Here is a 20,834-nt window from a genome sequence, read left to right as displayed (position 1 = left end):
CATAAGGAGGGAACAAAAGGAAGAGGCGCAGCAAGAGCTGCGTCTCTTGGAAGAGGCGCAGCGCCTGCTGCGTCCTTTCCCCAATTCGGCAATTCTTGCGTAAAAACGCGAAATCAGAAGGGTTTTAATTCATTATTTCGAAACACAAATCCTTCAATTTCTCTCTCAAATCTTCACCATTTCCGTCAAGGTTGGATTCAAAAGCTTGCTTGAAATATGACTAATCGAGGTATGTGCTTTAATCTTGCATTAATCTTCCGTATTTGTCGAATTTTGAGCCGCGAACATTAGGGTTTTCGACCCTTTTACTCGAAAATTTGGGGCTTTTCCCCCAAATGGATTTGTCATGCCAAATTGATACTAGAAATGAGTAGTAGGCAATGTTAGGAACATAACCATGCATTTACTTCGAATTTTCATCGAGTTTCGAGCCCTTGAGCGAATTTTGAGACGGTTTCACAGCTAGATCGAAAACTGCTTCGAAAATGGCCTTAGGATTGCCCATTCGTGATGAAATTTGATATTTAGGACCCTTGGATGACGGGTAAACTTCCTGTCATCTCGGAATTTTGGTTGGTGACAACTTTTGCAGGGCACCTTTTAGGGCATAACCGCCATTATAGCGAAATGCTGCCGAATTTTCGACTCGAACTCGGAACTAGGCCTTGATTTTGACTTGACTTGACCCAATTTGTCACATGAGTGGCTGATTTGGTGGAAATATGGCCAAGGATGGCCATAAAGGATAGCTTTCAGGGCTTTGGAGGCTCGAAAACTACTAAATCAAAGGCTCGCCGTCACGTGACGCGGCCTAAACTTGCTTTAATGTTGTAGGTGATGATGCTTCCACTTCCGGGAGGACTCCCATGGAGGTAGACGCCAGTGTGGTTGAGGAGGCTTTGGAGCAGGCTTTTACCGCTGCGGTGATGGCTGCTGCAGACGAGGTTCCTGAGGAGGAGGCTGCTGATGAGGAGGAGATTCCGCGACGGGCCCACCTCGGACGAGGGGGTCGTCAGCTGAGAGGAGCTCCCGCGTGGGCTGAGACCTGGGAGAGTAGGCACCTTGTGTGGGCTGCAGAGGGTCACTTGTCCTACAGGACGGTGAAGAGCTTGGTAAATAGGAATTCCCTAACTCATTACCTATCCTCTTTCATTTAAATTCCTTTTAAATTTATTTCAAAACTAAAGATAGCTTTATTTCAAATCATAATAGGAGGCCGGGAACATCCGGTCGTTCTCGGGGTACACGACGGCGATGGAGCATTACGAGCGGCTGTCGGCGGAGGAGAGGGCCATGATTGAGCGCGGAGCGCTCGGTCCTCTGGTTCAGGTCTGGAGAGATATCGTGAAGAGGAAGTTGCGGGCCAACCTTAGCCTGGTCCGCGCTTTCTTGGATCGATTTTGGGATACGACTTCCACGTTTCACCTGCCTTTCGGTGAGGTGGGAGTCACTTTGGAGGATTACGGCATGATTTCTGGTCTGCCGTGTGGGACTGAGGAGATGGTGTGGCCGGAAACTGGCATGAGGGCGGATTCGGCCGAGGCGAGGAGGTTGATCGGCTGGAACCTGTCGCCGAAGGCTGTTGCGGTGCCGGGTTTGGTACCCAGTACCTATGTTCGAGATTACTTCGCGGGGAAGACCCCGGCATCGGTGGTGATCGATGGGAGGGAGACGGTTCCTCCTCCTTGTACAGCTGAGCAGAGGGCTCGTCTGTGGCTCTGGTGGTTCTTGTCTTCGATCTACCTCGGAGACAAGGGTGAGAGGCTATCGACGAAGCTTCTTCCCTTTCTTTCTGACCTGAGTTCCCTAGGGCGTTGGGACTGGGTCACTGCTGGTTTTGCGGTCCTCATCCGCTTCATGAGGGCCATGGTTCGTCCGGAGTTGATGGAGAAGGGGACTTCTCCTGGCGCTGTCGGACCTGGGCTATTGTTGGAGGTATGAACCTTCCTTTGGACCAAAGTAAATTCCCTTTTTTATCAAAGATCGAAAGATCGTCATTGACTATTTCGTTTTACAGGCGTGGGTGTACTCTTACTTCCCGAGCCTCGCGCCCAAGAGGACGGAGCCGTTGGAGAGGGCCTATCCCGTGGTGAGGGATTGGGTCATGTGCCGGACGAAGAGCAAGCGTTCTTCTCACAACATCTACCGGCGGGACGTGAACGCCCTTCAGCTGAGCAGCGTGAGTATCCCGTTTGTATGCATTTATACTTCTTTCCCTTCATCTGATCATAGGAATGATCTCTGTCTTTATCTTGTCGCAGTGGGTGCCCAGACCTTGGGCGGAGTATGCTGAGGCACCTCCTTTTGTTGCTGAGGTCCTACGACCTAGGAGCCCGAGTCGGCTGTTGTTGTGGACGTCGATGGGTCCGGTGTGGTACTTAGGCGAGCGGTTAGCTCGTCAGTGCTTTCGGGGCGCGTTGACGGTTCCCATCGATCCTCCGAGGACGATGTTCAGGGAGCCTTCTGAGGTTGAGAGGGAGGCAGACTTGGCCGGTGCCAGTGGTGACGACCTTCTTCTGCCTGGCGAGGACTACTCGGCGTTCCTTTACGGGAGGTTGGCGTATTGGCCAGTAGTGGTGGGTATCCTTTGTTTTCTTTGATTGACTTTGGGAATTTCGATGAAAGATCACCGCTTAATGAGAGTCGTTTGTCTTTGCAGGAGGTTGAGGCGGCGGGCATCGAGCCCCCAGTGTATCCCGAGACTCTCGAGTACACCGACGCGACCGGGAGGACGACGATCTCCGAGTTGCGTGACTTTGACGTAGCGGTGACGGATGCTGGCCTAGACGACTGGCAGCATCTGATCCGGAGGGTGAGCCTCTAGCTTATTTCTTGTGTAAGAACACATTTGATTAAACTTGTTCAATTTGCTAAGAATTTCTTTGAAATGCAGGTCGCGCCATCTCGGTTCGTGGCACTATGGAGAGTGGCCAACCGGCTACGAGCCACCGCCATCGAGGCACTCGTCGGTGGTCGAGGTCGTCAGGTATGAACCCTATTTGATCTCTTTTGATTGATTTTTTTTTATTTTATTTTGATTTTTGGATGAATTGATTGACATGAGCCAATTTGCTGCTGTTCTCAGGCCGATCGTGAGCTGGAGCGAGAGTTAGCCCAGTCCCGGGAGGAGACGGCTCGCTTGTTGAGGGAGCTCGAGTTTCGGGATGCCGAGATTGCCGCTCTCACGGCGAGGGTTGCTGAGTTGGAGGGTGCCCAGCAGTAGCCTGGCGTAGCTTTGTAGATTTGTACATTTGATTTTGAAACATTTTGGACTTGTTTTGGGGCGCAAGCCCCCAGTTTGCCTGGACTTTTCGACTTGTTTGGGGCGGAGTCCCCAGTTTGCTTGTGCATTTGTACCTTGTTCGGGGCGCAAGCCCCCAGTTTGCTTGTACATTTGCTTTTTGTTGCATATATGGCGGCCTGAGTGCCTTTGCTGCTGGGTTGTGTTGCTTGTATCTGCAGGTTAGTTCTTGAACAAGTTTGGTAGACAACGGTTTGCGCCGTCGTGCTGCCGAAATTTACATAGAAAAAATCACGCAACACATACATTTTATATACACATAAGGCCTCTAATTAGTGCAAAATGAGACTCGAAAAGGACGCGAAAATGCAAAAAACAAAAAAATGTCGGAAATGACCGGACAGTAGGGAGGGTTACCCCCTAAAAAAAAGAAAAAAGAGAAATCTATAAGTTAGAAATATTGAAATTTGAAATTTTATTAAAATGAAAATGAAATTTAAAAAAAGATGATTTAAAGTGTGCTGTAATGGCGGAAGTGTCGATGTCGCCTCGAAATGCGTGCCCGCGAATTTAGAAACCTGAAGCATGGTAAATTTTCCGGATTTACCAAAATAAAATCCCGTAGGAATAGGAAATTATGCGTTATAGAATTTAGGAAAGATCCAAACACGGAAATCACAGAAGTGAATCTGGGGAAGAGGCGCAGCATGAGCTGCGTCCCTTTGAAGAGGCGCAGCAGGTGCCGCGCCTGTTCCCAAGCAGTCGGTTCCTGACGGATTTTTGGAAACAGCAATTAGTATAAATAGAAGCGTCGATGAAGCTTTAAATCATATAACTCTTCCGTCTCTTCTTCGTCGATTCACACATAAAAACTCCCAATAAATTTTCAAGAGAAAATTACCATCATGAATACCTTAGAGATTCGATTGAAGGAATGGACTAATGAGTTTTCGAACATTGAGAAGCATGACATGGGTGCTTATAACCTTGGGTCTTTGTTGAGTTTGAAACTCATTAAGGTAGTAAAACCGTTCTTGGATGCTTGCCTTGATTATTGGGATCCAAATTACCATGTTTTTGCGTTCCCAGGAGGTGATATTTGTCCTTTTCCAGAGGAAATTGCTGCTATTGGCGGGTGGGACCCCGAACATTTACCTGCCATCCCTTCTACTGCTCAAGGGTATAAGAGCAAGTTTAGAGATTTGCTTGGACTTACTAGACTCGAGGTAGATCGTCTTGTTACCTCGAAAGGCGTGCGGATGTTGGATTTTATAGATCGATTCATCAACAGGGCCGACCCTACTGTCTCTTATGTTGCTAGAAGGAGAGCATTTGGCTTCTGTTTGCTTCATGTTTACGTCTTTCAGGGACATGTTGATGAAGATTTGAGAGGTGATCCCCGCCTATTGGGCCTCGTTGAGCAAATGGAGCTGCGCAGGAGCCCAGCTTGTCTATGCTTAGGGGAGATTATCTTGGGCCTGGATAACAGGAAATCCAATCGCGATCTTCCATTCTTGGGGAGTCCCGTCATCTTACAGGTAAAAGACACCCTTTTTTTTTTGTTTTTTCGTTTTTTTTTTTTTTTTTTTTTTTTTTTTTTTTTTTTTTTTTTTTTTTTTTTTTTTTTTTTTTTTCTTTTTTTTTTTTTCTTTTTTTTGATGTCTAATACCTGTCTTGGTAGGTTTGGCTTATGGAACGGCTCCGATTGCTCGAGCCCCCTGTTCATGCACTTTCCTATCATGCCCGTATGATTTCGATGAGGACAAGGTTGTATATGGTGGACTTCACCCGGGTCTGTGACTATTGGAAGAACAAGCTGAAGACTGATGATGGCCCTTTGATCAGGTGGGTTGTACCGTGGTGGCACCTCAAGTCTGTCACTGGAGTGTCTTCTTTGGATCCTACTAGGTCCGTGCGCATTCCTGGATTGGAGTTTATGGTGTGCATCTTTCCTGAGAGGTTGATGAGGCAAGTCGGGTTGAAGCAGATGATTCCTAGGCTTGACACCGTCCCGCAGACTGCCATGGCATTGACTACCGAGAGCCGAAGAGAGTGGGCTATGAAGTGGGCCCAAAGAAACATGTGGTTCTTGAGCTTCTCCGCCAATGCTTTGTGGGTGTCGGATTCCTATCTGAGGTGGAGAAAGGCTGCAACTTCGGAAGAGCGCGAAAGACTGAGGAAGCGTGAGCCCGTTGACTACAAAGTGCGCGAAGGAGAGAAAGAGAAGGAGAAGCATCTAACTGAAGGAGAAGAAGAAGCCGGCTTTCAAGTCATTCATCCTTCGAAGAAATCGAAGACTACTCCTGTCGCAGAGATGGTGTTTGGCAAGAACGGAAGGGTCAGGCCTCGAGAAAGACCGTTGGTGATTAGGTCTGAAGTGGTGCAAGAGCGCCCGGCTCGAGGTCGTGACAAGAAATATGACAAGAACGACAAGGGCAAGGGGAAGATGGAGGAATAGCCCAAGTCTTATTTATTATTTGATTATTATTATTATTGTTGTAATAAAAGGAGGGATTTTTAGAATCCTAGCCTAGTCTATTTTCTATTATTTGTCGTACTATTTTATTAGAAATTGAATGAAATAAAAAGGTTAAATGGTTATGAAACCATTGGTATTTTCTTTAATTATCCTTGTCGAATTTCAAATGCAATGCAAATGTCTTTCTATTTACACTTTAAATAAAATGGTGGGTTGAATCCCGTGAAGGATTGCCTACGTATTCACTTAAAAAAGCGAAATCAAACCCTTGCGCGTAGTTCGAGTAAATGTAAAAGAATAATTGTTCGAAGCAAGAGCTTGTAATGAACATAGAAAATAAGCATGAGCTTTTGCTTACTCGGGAGGTGCGAATTTAGTTTGTTTGATGATATGAGGATGACAAGTTTGCCAAGATGCAAGAGCACAGTGACATTCAGATGGGCCAGGGGCCGTTTATTTAGTGCCGCAAGAGCGACACGTAGGTTTACGCGAGGCGCGTTTTTGTTCTATCCTAGGCATAGTATCGTTTCAGTTGGTCGAGATTTGTGGGGTTTGAAAACTCATTCCCATCTAGGTCCGTGATTCTAACCGCACCCCCTGGGAGTATGGATTTAACTAGATATGGTCCGGCCCAGTTAGGTTTGAATTTTCCCCTTGGGTCGACAGGTAAAAGAGCTCTGACCGATTTGAGAACTAAATCTCCTTCTTTGATGTTTCTTGGCCTAACCCTTTTGTTAAAAGCTCGTTTGATACGTGCTTGATATGTTTGGACATTATGTAAGGCACGAAGCCTACGTTCATCCAGGAGGGTGAGTTCTTCATATCTATCCCTCTTCCAATCGGCTTCAGGGATTTGACTTTCGAGTAGAATACGTAAGGATGGTATTTCTAGCTCGACTGGTTGTACGGCCTCCATACCGTAGGTCAAATAGAAAGGAGTAGCCCCAGTGGGCGTCCTGACGGATGTTCGATACCCCCACAAAGCGAAGGGTATTTTGCTTGGCCAATCTCTGTAATTGTCGGTCATTTTCTTGAGGATTGTGACGACATTCTTGTTAGCCGCTTCTACCGCGCCGTTAGTTTGTGGTCTATAGGGCGATGAGTGATGATGCTTGATTTTGTACTTGGCTAGCAATTGCTCGGTTTCGGCTTGGAAGTGGGATCCGTTATCGCTGATGATCTCATGTGGGCAACCATATCGGCAGATGATGTTGTTTTGTATGAACTTGGCTACATTTTTGGCCGTGAGAGCGGTGTAGGAAGCCGCTTCTACCCATTTTGTGAAGTAGTCAATTGCTACTAGGATGAAACAGTGACCTCCTGTTCCGGCTGGGGTTATCTTCCCAATTATGTCAATTCCCCATGCGGAGAATGGCCAAGGAGATGTCATTGTATAGAGCAACGAAGGAGGGACGTGTTGTACATTCCCGAAGATTTGGCAATTGTGGCAGTGCCTCACATATTTGATGCAATCGGATTCCATTGTGGTCCAATAGTACCCTAGACGTGTGATTTTCTTTGCCATCATAGGTCCACTCATATGAGGACCGCATTCTCCATCGTGGACTTCTTCCATCACCTTTCGTGCCTGTGAATGATCAAGACAACGTAGGACTACACCAAGAGGTGTTCTTTTGTACAACTCTCCTTGCATTAGGATGTATTGGGAAGCTAGTAGGCGTATAGCTCGTTGTCCCCTTTTGTCCATATCTGGTGGACAGGTACCATTAAGCTTGAAGTTCAGGATTGCTTGGAACCAGGGTTCTTGTGCGATTTCTTCTTCATCGGTAATCTGATGGACATATGCCGGCTCCGACCGTCGTTCAATACACAAAGGCATTTCCATCATGTAATCTGGCATGTTTATCAAAGATGCGAGTTTCGCAAGAGCGTCTGCAAATTGATTTTCCTCCCGAGGTAGGTGTAAGTAGGTTACATGATCAAAGAATTGAGCCACTTGGTCAATCCTAGCTTGATAGGGTGCTAGGCTTTCGCTTCGGATTTTCCAGGATCCCGTAACTTGGTTGATGATTAGTGACGAATCTCCATGCACTCGGAGGTTTTTGATGCCTAAGCTTACTGCCGCTTGTAGCCCAATTAAACAAGCCTCATACTCTGCGGCGTTGTTTGTCACCTCGAAGTCGAGTTTGACAAATGATCGGTGTATGCTCACCTTCAGAGAAAATGAGCAACACTCCTATCCCGAATCCTCTTAGGTTTGATGCTCCATCAAAGTATAGGTCCCAGGAGTCTACATCTGTTTGAAGTATATCCTCGTCGGGAAATGACCAAGTATCTATGGCTTGTGCGTCGTTGATGGGATTTTCTGCGAAGAATTCGGCGACGGCGCGACCCTTTATTACTTTTAGTGGCACGTATTTGAGGTCAAATTCTGAGAGCATCATGGTCCATCTTGCTAGGCGTCCATTGAGGACAGGTTTCTCGAAGAGGTATTTGACTGGATCCATCTTGGAGAATATTTTGACGGAGTAGCTAAGCATGTAGTGGCGTAGCTTCTTTGTTGCCCACACAAGAGCGAGGCATGTCTTTTCGAGTTGTGAGTATTTGCACTCGTATTCCAAGAACTTCTTACTTAGATAGTAAATAGCTCTTTCTTCACTTCCTACGGTTTGAGCTAGCATAGCACCCATGGCAGTTTCGGTTACCGTGAGATACAAACCAAGAGGTTGATCTGCTTGTGGTGGCATGAGCACTGGTGGTTTAGCCAATATCTCCTTGATTCGGTCGAACGCCTTTTGACAATCATCATCCCACATGGTGTGGTCTGTTTTCTTGAGTTTCTTGAAGATAGGCTCGCAAATCATCGTAAGTTTCGATATGAATCGACTTATGTATTGGACTTTTCCCAGGAATCCTCTGACTTCCTTTTCTGTTTGAGGTTGCGGCATTTCAATCAGAGCTTTGATTTTCGAGGGATCTATTTCTATACCTCGTTGGCTAACGACGTATCCTAGGAGTTTGCCAGACGTTACCCCAAATGTGCATTTCTGAGGATTGAGTCTCATGTTGTACTTCCGTAGCCTTGCGAAGAACTTGCGAAGGTTCGCAATATGTCCCTCTCTTTCCTTGGATTTGACGATCATGTCATCCACATATACCTCGACTTCTTTATGCATCATGTCATGTAGGAGTGTAGTCGTGGTGCGTTGGTATGTAGCTCCGGCGTTGATCAATCCGAACGGCATTACTGTATAGCAATAGGTTCCCCATTGGGTGACGAACGCGGTCTTGTGCATGTCTTCCATGGCCATTTTGATTTGGTTATAACCCGCATATCCATCCATGAAGGATAGTAATGCGTGGTCTGCAGTATTGTCTACCAATATGTCGATGTGAGGTAGAGGAAAGTCATCTTTCGGACTTGCTTTGTTCAAATCTCTAAAGTCAACACAAACTCGGATTCTCCCATCCTTTTTGGGTACGGGTACTATGTTAGCAACCCAGTCAGAATACTCGGAAACTTTGATGAACCCGGCTTTGAATTGCTTATCAACTTCTTCCTTAATCTTTAGAGCCCATTCTGCTCTCATTCGTCGAAGCTTCTGTTTCACAGGTTTGAAACCTGGCCTAATCGGAATCCTATGTTCGGCGATATCCCTGTCGATCCCTGGCATGTCTTTGTAGGACCAAGCGAAAACGTCTTTGAATTCATTTAAGAGGTCTATGAAGTCGGCCCGTTCGGTAGAGCTCAATGTAGTCCCTATCCTAAGTTCTTTGGGTTCTAGTTCAGTTCCTACATTGATGGGTTCGGTGTCCTCAATTACAGGTCCCCCTTCCCCTTCCTGTAGTATTTCTTTGGCTACGTAGGGAGGTATTTCGGTCAAGTCTGGATTTTGGTCATCCTCAGTATCATCATAAACAGAATTGCACTCAAGATAACGCAAAGAGTAAGCAGAACCTGATTTATTCATATTAAGATTTGAGTAAAGTTGAAACAAAGAAGCCAACGATCCATGGTCAGGTGGCGGCAAAGGACATAATTGGGGCATTTCCCGAACTACCGTGACTACTCGATGCTAAGCTAGGAGAAACGAAAGGAGTGGGGTTGACGACAGGAGTAGACTCTCTAATGACTCCTCTAGACTCTGACTCTGACTCCGACTCCGACTCCGACTCTGATTCGAACTCGTCGTCTTCTGGTTCTTCTTTGAACATCTCTCCTTCTCCAGTGGTGAGCTTGAAGAGTCTTCCTTGATTGTTGGTCCATTTGATTGATTTTCTCCACCCTTTCTGCTGCTTTGTGTTGATTTCTGTGATCAAGGCGGTGGGGTTGAAGCGATCGTCTTGAAGTATCGTAGTAATGATCTCATCCTGCGCGGCCCTAACAAATCGGTCCTCTCCAAACAGGAGGCTAACAGCTTGTTCGTCTAAGCAAGGTGCTTGACGGGTTTTGACGGTAGGAACCGTTTCTGGAGGTATAAAGTAGCAATCGTGAAAGATCTCGATTCCGGCTAACTTCCTCTCGAGGTAATGCCAAGGTTCGGGAAATCCATGAAAGAGTTCCGAACTTCCTTCTTGAACGAAGTACCCATTCAAGGTAGGGAGATATGGCTTCATTTGGACCCCTACATACTTGCGATTTTGGACTTGAGCAAGCATTTCGAGAACTTCTTCAGCTGTGGGTTTGTACCCTAGTCCAAGTGGTATTCTTGATGAGTTGCCTTTCTTGTATGGCGCGAAGGTGTTCTTCCGAATTGGGTTCAAAGGCATTCCAGGGAAGTATCCCTGATTTTTGAATATGTGGTTGACCACCAAGTTAGAGTAGGGATTATAGTATAGGGGTGCCAACTCACTTTCTATGACATTTACACTTTGGAAGCCCCCAAGCTCGTATATGGGATCCGCAAGGACTTGATTATTTGATTGCTTCTCGATTATGGCCTTGATGGGTGACGAAGCGATTGTCACAACTTTGCCATTTAGTGGGATCTTGATCTTTTGATGAAGGGTGGATGTTACCGCTTTGGAAGCGTGAATCCAAGGCCTTCCCAGAAGTATGTTGAATGAAGCTTCGATGTCCACTATTTGGAAGTTGACCTTTCGTTCGATTGGTCCCGTTGCTATGGTTAGGTTAGCAAGTCCTACCACTTTTCGTCGTGTACCGTCATATGCGCGTACACCTTGATTTGTAGGAGTCCAGTCCGACTCCTTCATGCCTAGTTTGTATGCCGTTTTGAGGGGTATGACGTTGACCGCGGAGCCATCATCTACCAAGGTCATTGGCACATTCTTCTTTAGACAGATGACAGTGATGTATAGAGCAAGGTTGTGACTAACGCCGAAAGGTGGCAAGTCTTCGTCTGAGAAAGTAATAGGATTACTTAGCTTGGGTGATTCTTGGAAGACCAAGTTGACTACATCTTCGGGAGTAGAGTTATGTGCCACATTCAATTTGGCCAAAGCTTGCAGTAAAGCTTGGCGATGTGGAAATGAGCTTGCCACTAGTTGCCAGACTGAAAGATCAGCCTTGGTTTTCTGTAATTGCTTGAGCAAATGATCAGTGGGGTCATCTTCATTGTCATTTGGTGTGATGACATTGGTTGGACTGTTTTGAGTGGTACTTTGGTATGGACGGCCCGAGCGAGTTAGGTGATCCACATCTTGGTCTTCGCCATTTTGGACTATCTCTTTTACCAAAGAGTTTTCAATGAGGTATTCGTCTTCATCGTCATCGGCCCACACCCCATTAATTGCAGCTAGTTCTTTCATCCTCATGATGTCACTTTCTAGTTGTATGATTTGATCGACTAGCTTATCGACCACGGTGACTACTTCTTGCATAGTGGCATTTTGAGAGAAGGCCAAAGGTACACGCTCTTTAGGTGTTGCATTGGGATTGTGCAAGATCATTACCATGTTTTCTAGTTCCCACACTTGTTTATCTACACTCCTTGCCCATGCGATGAAGTCGGAAATGGTAGGGGAGATGGTAGAGTAGAGTCTTTCTTTCTCAATTGCATGAATTTCATTTTCGGTGGGAGAAATGAGATGTGAGCAATCTAAGGTAGATTCATCACTTGTAATCACTAGAACTCCAAGAGGATTCTGAGTGTTGTTGGGCTTACCTCCTGGTGGAATTGGAAGCCGACCATCTTCGATCATATCCTGAAGCACGTGTTTCAACTTGTAGCATTTTTCCGTGTCGTGCCCTTTGCCCCTATGGTATTCACAGTAAGAGTTTTCATCCCAAAACTTGGACTTCCTTTCGGGTTCGGGAGTAGGTCCAATGGGTTGGAGTTTGCCTTGCTTCATTAGCCTTTTTAGAGCATTGGAGTACGTATCCCCAAGGTTTGTGAACTTCCTTGGTGGGCTAGTTTTCTTGGATGGCTCGAGAAGGTTAACTTCGTCGGTCTTGCTAGTAGAGCCGTATGAACGACTCGTGGACCCTTGATATCCTCGACCTACCGTTTTGGACAAGAGTCCTTTGCGGATGTCATCTTCAATTCGTGTCCCTAGTACAGTTAAGTCCTTGAAGGTCTTGATGTTTTGATATCTCAAATGGTTGGCATATATGGGCTTGAGATTGTCCACGAACTTCTCCACAAGAGTGGCCTCATCTGGGCGTTCTACTAGTTGAGTACTAGTCTTCCTCCACCTACTTAGGAAGTCGGTGAATCCTTCTTTGTCATTTTGGGTAAGAACCTCTAGAGTACGCATATTGACTTGGATCTCGGCATTATCCGCGTATTGTTTCGAGAATTCGATAGCGGCGTCCTCCTAAGTAGCGACCTTCTTGTGATCTAGGGTGTAGAACCATTGCTTCGGGATGGTGTCGAGAGATGAAGGAAAGATCCTTAAGAACATCTCGGGTTTGATGCCTTTGATAGACATGTAGTCCTTGAAAGCGCGGATGTGGTTCAAAGGGTTCTCATGTCCTTTAAACTTAGGGATATCCGTCATGCTAAAGTTAGTGGGTAACTTGGAATTGACGGCTTCATACTTGCGATTGTTCTCCATGTAAATGTCATTCCCCTTGAGGTACATCAATTGTTCCTCTAGGTATTGGAGTCTTTTCTCAGCTATAGTCGTCCCTATGGGAGGATTTTCATCTTTAGATTCATCATCAGAAAAGCGTGCTTCATTTTTAGGGGAAGGCAACCTTCCCTCTACGTCAAAGATACGGCCTTCGATAAGTTCAAGGCGGTCATAGGTTTGGTTTCGGGTAATTTGCATTTGGGCCAGTAGCGGCTAGGATTTGATTACTATTCTCTTGAATTTGTTGGAGGTTCGTATCATCACTTGACCCAGGCATCTTGGAAACTGGATAAGAGATCGGCGACGAATCAAAACACGATCGACCATTCTATCACACTTGCTAAAAGAGGAAAAGTTTTGACTCGTGAAGTGGGTGTGTGCCACTTGTGTTGAGTGAGTTTTGAAGAAAGACAAGGTCTTTGAAAATGTGCGTCCTAGCCAACTGTAGTGTAGTTGTAGGAGTGGACTCGAAGTGAGGTTTGAAATGGGCTTGTGGCCCGAATTTTGACACGACAAACGGACAGAGTTTTGACCGGACTTTGTACTAATTAAAGGCCCTATTTTCGAAATTTTTGATTGAAATACGGGTTTTGATTTTTCGAAAATTTGTCATGGTTTTGTTTAGAATGGTGATCACATAAGGTTTTGCATATTTATACAAGCATTATAACGGGATGCTGAGTGCATTTAGAAAGGTTTTGGTTTAAAGGGTGGGTTGCCATACCGAACCATCAAACCCGAAGTCTGTGGAGAGGCTCGTGCCAAACAAGAGTAAGGCCGATTCCTAGTCCATTTCCTCAAGTAGTGAAGGCCCTTGATACAAACAAGAGTAAGCATCATGGTATGGATGACGTCAATCGCTATCCATCCTTAGGCCCAAATAAGAATTAGGACCGTTTAGACGGGACGATTGGTCAAATGGGTTGGGTTGGGCCTAGGAAGGCCGTTTTAAACGGTCTAGGAAGACCGAGTTATGAAAACCGACAATTGTCTTGTACAAACTTGTTCCCTAACCTTGTTCGAGTTTCACCCTAGCTACACGTAAGTGTATGTCCCCAATGAGTCGCCAAACCGTGGACGACGGGCCGCCCACGGGGCGCTGGGACGAGGGGAGCTCGGAAAAAACAAGCGTTTGCATTTTGTAAGGAGTCGCCACCAATTTTTATGGGAAATTGGAACCGTTCGAATACCTCATGTCATGTCAAGACATAAAGTAGTGACATGAACACTAAGCAATCGTTACCCTTAGCATTCTATGTCTAGAATGACTCTCGTGGATGCCAATGAACACGGGTGCTCACGGAGATCTGGAGTAAGGGGTGAGGGTACGTATTAGGAAGCTCTTTTGATCGAACACCTAATCCCGCCCGCCTCGATAGCGGCCTCTACTAATGATTAGGGAAGTTATTTATACTCGATATATCGTCGGCTATATGCATGCAATGCAACATCCAATAAATTGATCCTAACATGTGAAGAATTAAACTAAGTCGGTGAACAATTAGTTTATCATACAATTAATGTCAAAGTAGGATTTAGTGCTCATTTACATGTGGAAACATACAAATAATAAAAGCGATACAATAATTATAAATTGCAACAAAGGAAAATACATTAATTACAATGGATAGGCGATTTATGTCGAAAATACCTTTAAAACGGACAACTTGAGAAAAAGAAATAAAGGAATAAAACAAAGAAATACGAATAAGCCAGAAGGTGATAATACGATATTAGTTGATTAATACGTAAGCTAATTAGACTAGGGTCAAGGCAGAAAAGGAGTTCAGAGACAGAAATCACCCTGGAACAGGCGCAGCAGACACTGCGCCCTTTGGAAGAGGCGCAGCAGTTGCTGCGTCTGTTCCAAGGGTGAGTTCTGGCTGTGAAGCCGGAACTGCAACCGTTAATGTTAATTGGTAAATTTTAAGGATTGATTACGACAATTGACTCGGATAGAAGTGATTTAACAGGTTACTTAACATATGAATAGGTCGTAAAAGCAGTGAAACATGAATGAGACGGAATAAAGACGGATTAATTATGTGAAGGGTCGATGTTAATGAACGATTAATTAAACTAACAAACCGAATTAATTAGATTAAACACGACGAATAAGACGACGAACATATGAATGTGGATGCAAATATATCAATGACGAATCTCAGAAACCCAATATAAACAGATTGAACTTCTAAAATCCGGGTTTGAATATTAATGGCGAAAACCCGTAAATATTGATTATTTAGGATTTAAGTTGGAACAATGATGAATTAAACATGTTAATGATGAATGAATAATATACAATATATATGTGAATTATTAATGATGAAGAATTATACGAACGAATTAAAGAACAAACAAAAGAAAACAAACAAAACAAAAGACGAATTTACAGAGGACGAGGAAGAAGAAAAGAAGCAGGAACTGCGGCAGCCTCACGAAGAGGCGCAGCAGGTGCTGCGCTTCTTCGAAGAGGCGCAGCGATTCTTGTCGCGTCTTTTCTCGACGCCTGTCTCCGGAAATTAGCAAAAAGGTTTTAAAGACGGTTTTAGAAATCGGTTTTAAAGATGCTTTCGACATAAACCTTACAATTGATGATACGAAAAGTAAAATACAATAATAAAGAGAGATTAACACCCTCAGACTTACATGTTGACGGAACGAGAAGAACTAAGAAGATCGATTAGTGAATGCTCGACGCGAATGCAAGGAAAGAGTGCCCTCGAAAGAGGAAAACGATTTAACAAGATTGATTAATTAGATTGATTGAGTGTAGTGGTCAAATTGGTCGGTCATGCAACGGAAAGGCTGGTACCCGGAAAGATCCGAGCTTACGTGGTCGAATGTTCAAGCACGTAGGCGCCAATTAGTAAGAACAAAGTCTAGAATGCAAAGGGAGAAGAGAAGGGCGGACACTCGCGTGAGAAATATGAGGAACGAAAGCTCCTATTTATACTAATCACACGACGGAATAGGGTTTCGGAGACTCTTTGGAAGTGAATCTCGGAAAGATATAAAAAAGATACGTAAATCATGCAAAGAAGGGCCTGAGAAGAGGCGCAGCAGCCACTGCGTCTCTTGGAAGAGGCGCAGACTGGCCTCTTTGCGTCTGTTCCCAGGAGGTTTCCTCCTGTTTAAGAAAGATTTCCGTGTTTAAGTTATGGTAGGATGGATTTAATTCGATTATCTTTTGAATATTACGGGATATTGTTTGCCAAAAGATAAAATTTGATAAATATGGAATAGAAATATCCGGAACATTCCAGAACATTCTGACTCGGGATTTAACGATTATCGAAAAATGGAGACGGTTTTGACCGGACTCAAATGTACTCTAATTACTGCCAAAACGACCGTATCAGGACGTAGATGACAACTAAGAGGTTGACATTAATATTTGAGCAATCACTTGACGATAATCTTACGAACTGTCACTAATCGTTCCGCGAACCAAACATGCGGCCCAATCATCACCGGGTGGTTTGCGAGGGGTGCAGAAACGAGGTGTCTACACTCTCCTGAAACAATGAACAAACTGAGGGCTCGGCTTGGCACCGAGCGTACTCACTCCGACGCTCAAGTCAGTAAACTTAAAGGGGTTAAGTTGTGTGTTACTTGGCAAAGTATATTGTAGAGAGATAAGGGAGTTTATACCAGATTATGAGAGGTTTAGGTTATCTTTTTGGATCCTTTTCTCAATGAGAGAAGTGGAGTATTTATAGACTTTCACCTTTTGTCACGTAGTGGCCAAGTGGCTAGCAGGTGGAAAGACTGTTCTACCCTCGGCCGAGGGACCCATGGCAGGCCGGCCGAGGGGTCTTGGATATGAGTACGCGGATATGTATCCCGGTTGGCTAGTTGTCCTAGCCGAGACCCAAGTGACAGGCCGACAGGCTGCATCGGTTAGGATGTCTAATATGTTGACTTGTTGTCTTTTGGCTTTGACCTTGCTCAATATGTTGACTCGGTCAGCGGGTGCAGAATATGCCCCATCAAAAATTTAATTAATTTAAAAAATAACGAGCTTTCGAGTCGATTCACAATGTGCCCGATCTGGCTCGACTCTGTTTAGGCTCAAGCCCGACCTTAGTTTGACCGATCTCGAATACATGTCGAGCGGGTCAACTCGGTCATTTTACATCCGGATAGTGATAGGGCGTCACCCGGTGACGCCCAAATTAGGTGTCACCCTCTCACAACCATTCTTAATTGAAGGGATCCCCAGATCCCACTCACTCCATATGAGAGGGTGAGGCCCAAATTAAATGTCACCCGATAACACCCTTTCAATTTCCTTTACGATCCTAGCTAGTTACACTAAATATATATTTCATGGCAAATTCTTGTTTGTGACGAACGTATCCGTCACAAGTTTGTGACGGATACCATTTCCTCTCACAAAATACTCATTTAGGAGTGAGTGGGAAGCACATGGAGGGTGCCTCACTTTGTCCCCTCCCTCCCTTTTGTGAGAGGTCACAAGCTTGTGACGGGAATAGCCCGTCACAAGCAAGACTTGCTGATATTTCATTAACTTAAAATACTAGTGGGAATATAAGTCTATGATCATTTGACCGTTGCTGAATATTGTCTTTGTGTAAAATTCTCACCCTATCCACTATTAAGAGGTGTCAAATTTTGGTGCTCGGTGGCTTTAGAGTTTAGTTGCAAACTTGCAATAATAAAATTTCATGCTACAATTTGAATTGTGTTTGAGTTTCACGTAGATTGTAGAGTACTACGCTACTACGTATAAGTTAAAGAAAGAAGGCACTAGTATGCATGAGAGTGATGAGACTAAGTAACAAGAATGGATGTATGAATATATGTAATTTTGTCCAAGGTAAATTGGATGGAATGGTATTAATTATTTAATTTTAAATGGAGTAAGATCAAGGTAAGGTAGTCTTTCGAGATTTGGCTTCGTTATTATTAATTAAGTTATACTTGGCTGTTATGGACGATGTGCAAAATAATTTGGGGTGAGTCATATAGAGTATTATTTGAGTCAATTCGTATTACGGATCCTCCATTCAGGTGTTGGATCGGTCCGAACCGTGTCAATTCCGCCACATTAGGTCTATTTCGAGCCCACGTTAAGACTTAGCTTGTAAGCTCGCTTTACCCTTTTTAATTACTATACTCCGGAGTATTTTTAATGTATAACTTATTTTAACCAGGGGTACGGTGCCAAATGTAAGTTTAACATGCATGGAATTCTTGAATAGAAGCATTCTCACTATTATCTCTTGCATAGAAAAACTTGTGAAGCATTAATTTAATTTATCTTTCACCTTTGTGGTCTAGGTTTCATTTTGTAATTAATTTTGTTGCTCTGAATAATGGCTAGTTTGAATCAAAGTAATTTTGTGTAGAGAAAATTGCAAAGAAGGATATTGGTTAAGACGGAGTAATAAGTTTTAAACGGAGTTATAATTCTCATCACTAAAAAAACAATCTACACTAATTATTATTAATGAGGCCTCGCTCACAGGCTCATAGACTCACACCTTGTGTTACACTTAGTGTGTAATCGAGTCAAGTCGAGCCGAGCTAGAACTCACCTATAATCGAGCTTGACTCATATTGTAAAATCAATGTAATACTACGGTTTTATGTGCTGTTGGATACTCTATCGAGTAAGGCTTACTTTGTCGAGTAAGTGAGTTTTGGTTTTGGAACAGTGGACTGTTGATGGGCACTCGATCGAGTAACTTACTTACTCGGTCGAGTACGGGTTATTTTGCCGGGTTTTGTTAACAATGCGAAAAAGATATATAAACACCTTTCGTCAGTTTCTTTGTCACTTTTACTTTTTTTCTAAACTACACAAAACCTAAACAAGTTATGATGATTTCTCCTTCGCATTGCTATCAAATCCTAAGGGCTAGAATCATCGGATCGTTGTGTTCTTTACGCCGTTGAGTCCGTCGTTTTGTGGGTAAGATTCTTGTACAATTTTTATGTCTTTTCGTTGATTTTGATTGAAACCCTAATTGGATATTTTGGGGGATTTTGGGAGTATGATGTGTATTAGATAGTAATTATATGATTGTGTGGTTATAGGAGGTGATTTCGTAGAGGAGCAGTTTTGAATAGCTGATTGTGACGGTCTTGAGGATTTGCTTATTCCAGGTAGGGTTTTCCTACTCGGTTATTGATTACATTGTGTTGTTGGTGGATTGTTGTTGGTTGTTTATTATTGTTGATCTTTATCGTATTGGTAATTGTTGTTGTATAATTGGTTGGTTGTGTTTGTCTGTGGTTCAAGAGGTGCATCCTCGGCTGAGGGGAGTCACTTGCGGGAGTGGCTTCACGCCCTTGGTTCGCCCTCTGTGGAACCCGCCACAGGAGGTGATGTGCACATTAAGGAACTTAGGTTTTCGCTCGGAATAGATGAGCGGGGATTTGGCGAGTACGGCTGCGGTCCCCCACTGGCAATGTATCATGGAATATCTGTTGCGATGGGTATTCTGGCAGGACTACACACTTTAGTGTGTAGTCAGGTGTGTGGAGATATGACGGAGTTGGGTGATTTGTGTGTTGTATCTTGTGTAACTTGTTTTGTGTAATCAGTAACTGACCCTGTTTGAATGTTTTGAAAACTGTGGTGATCCATTCGGGGATGGTGAGCAGTTATTGAGCAGGTATGAGATGGATTGCGCGAGGGATGGCTGGGATGGAGTCATCACGTGTAACTAGAGTCTTCCGCTGTGTCTTGGATTTCGTTTCTTTTCAGTTGGTTGGATATTTTTGGAACAGTTGTTTTTCACTTCACAGATTTGGGTTTTGAACATGTAATCAGTTAAACTTATTTAATTAAGTATGTTTCTTTATGGTCAATTTGATATACATTGTCTCGGGTAACCGAGATGGTAGCACCTTCATACATTAGGTGGTCTTGGTAAGGCACCTTGGTGTATGAGGGTGTTACAATCAAGGCTCGGGATCGGCTCATATAATCTTGTAAGAGTCCAACTCGAGTTCGAGACGAGCTTTGACTGTATCGAGTTTGAACGATTGTCGAGCGGGCTCGATTACCTCATTTACAGTTTTAGTTATATTGAATATATATTCACTAACTTAAAACTTAAAATACAAGTGAAATTCAATTCTACGTACAATTTTAAGATTCCTTGGTATTATTTGTTGCTTTATTATGGGGTTTTTGATAACTACTACCTTTGTACTATACTGTTTTAAGAACTACTACCAAAATAATTTTCGTTTAAAAATTACCAACAGTAAGTTTGGTTTTCTTAAAAAATACTACCAAATCTCATCTAAACCAATTAAAATACAATCTCAGCCATTTATTTTTGAATCTTCATCTTAGGTAATAAATTTTAACCCTTTAACCACTTATTTTGATGAAGTTTAAGCAATTTTTTTACCTTAGATAGGTGAATTAGATGAACCTATGACCTAGGTTAAAGTGATTTTGCCCCAAAATAATTGGCAAGCGGTAATGTTGGTAGTGTCAAAGGGATAAAATGTAAAACTTAAGATGAAAACTTAAAAATAAATGGCTGAGATTGTGTTTTACGAGGTTTAGATGAGACTTGGTAGTGTTTTTAATAAAAATCAAACTTACTGGTAGTAATTTTTAAACGAAAATTATTTTGGTAGTAGTTCTTAAAACAGTGTAGTACAAAGGTAGTAGTTATCAAAAAACTCTTATTATTATGGACATGCTCAGTTTGAGTTTGATGTATGGGAACTAAGGGCATGCACACACTTCCTTTATTCTCCATTTGATCCTATTTCAAATCTGTTGACCACACTTTTGCAGTGTTTTTTTGGTGAAATTTTATTGGTGAGAAAGTAAATATGTAGTGGTAGTCATGGGGCTCTCTAAATGGTGACTTGAACTGGGTAGAAGAAAATGACATAGAGTCATTAACTTGTTCACAGTTCACAGTTGTGGTTGTTATGCGGAAGAAAGCCATGTGCCCATATTGTTGCCTTTATATGGCAATTTCCAAGCACTATTAACTCAATGAGTCTTGCTTGTGACAGATAGTATTCGTTACAAGTTTACGACGGATCGGGTTGCATATCATATTATGTGGATATGGGTAAGCAAATAGATAAAATGTGATAGTGACATGACCT

The sequence above is a fragment of the Silene latifolia genome, chromosome 2 (assembly GCF_048544455.1).
Source record: "Silene latifolia isolate original U9 population chromosome 2, ASM4854445v1, whole genome shotgun sequence".
Classification (NCBI taxonomy): Eukaryota; Viridiplantae; Streptophyta; class Magnoliopsida; order Caryophyllales; family Caryophyllaceae; genus Silene; species Silene latifolia.
The sequence above is the reverse complement of the archived record's forward strand: the minus strand, read 5'-3'. Positions refer to the sequence as shown.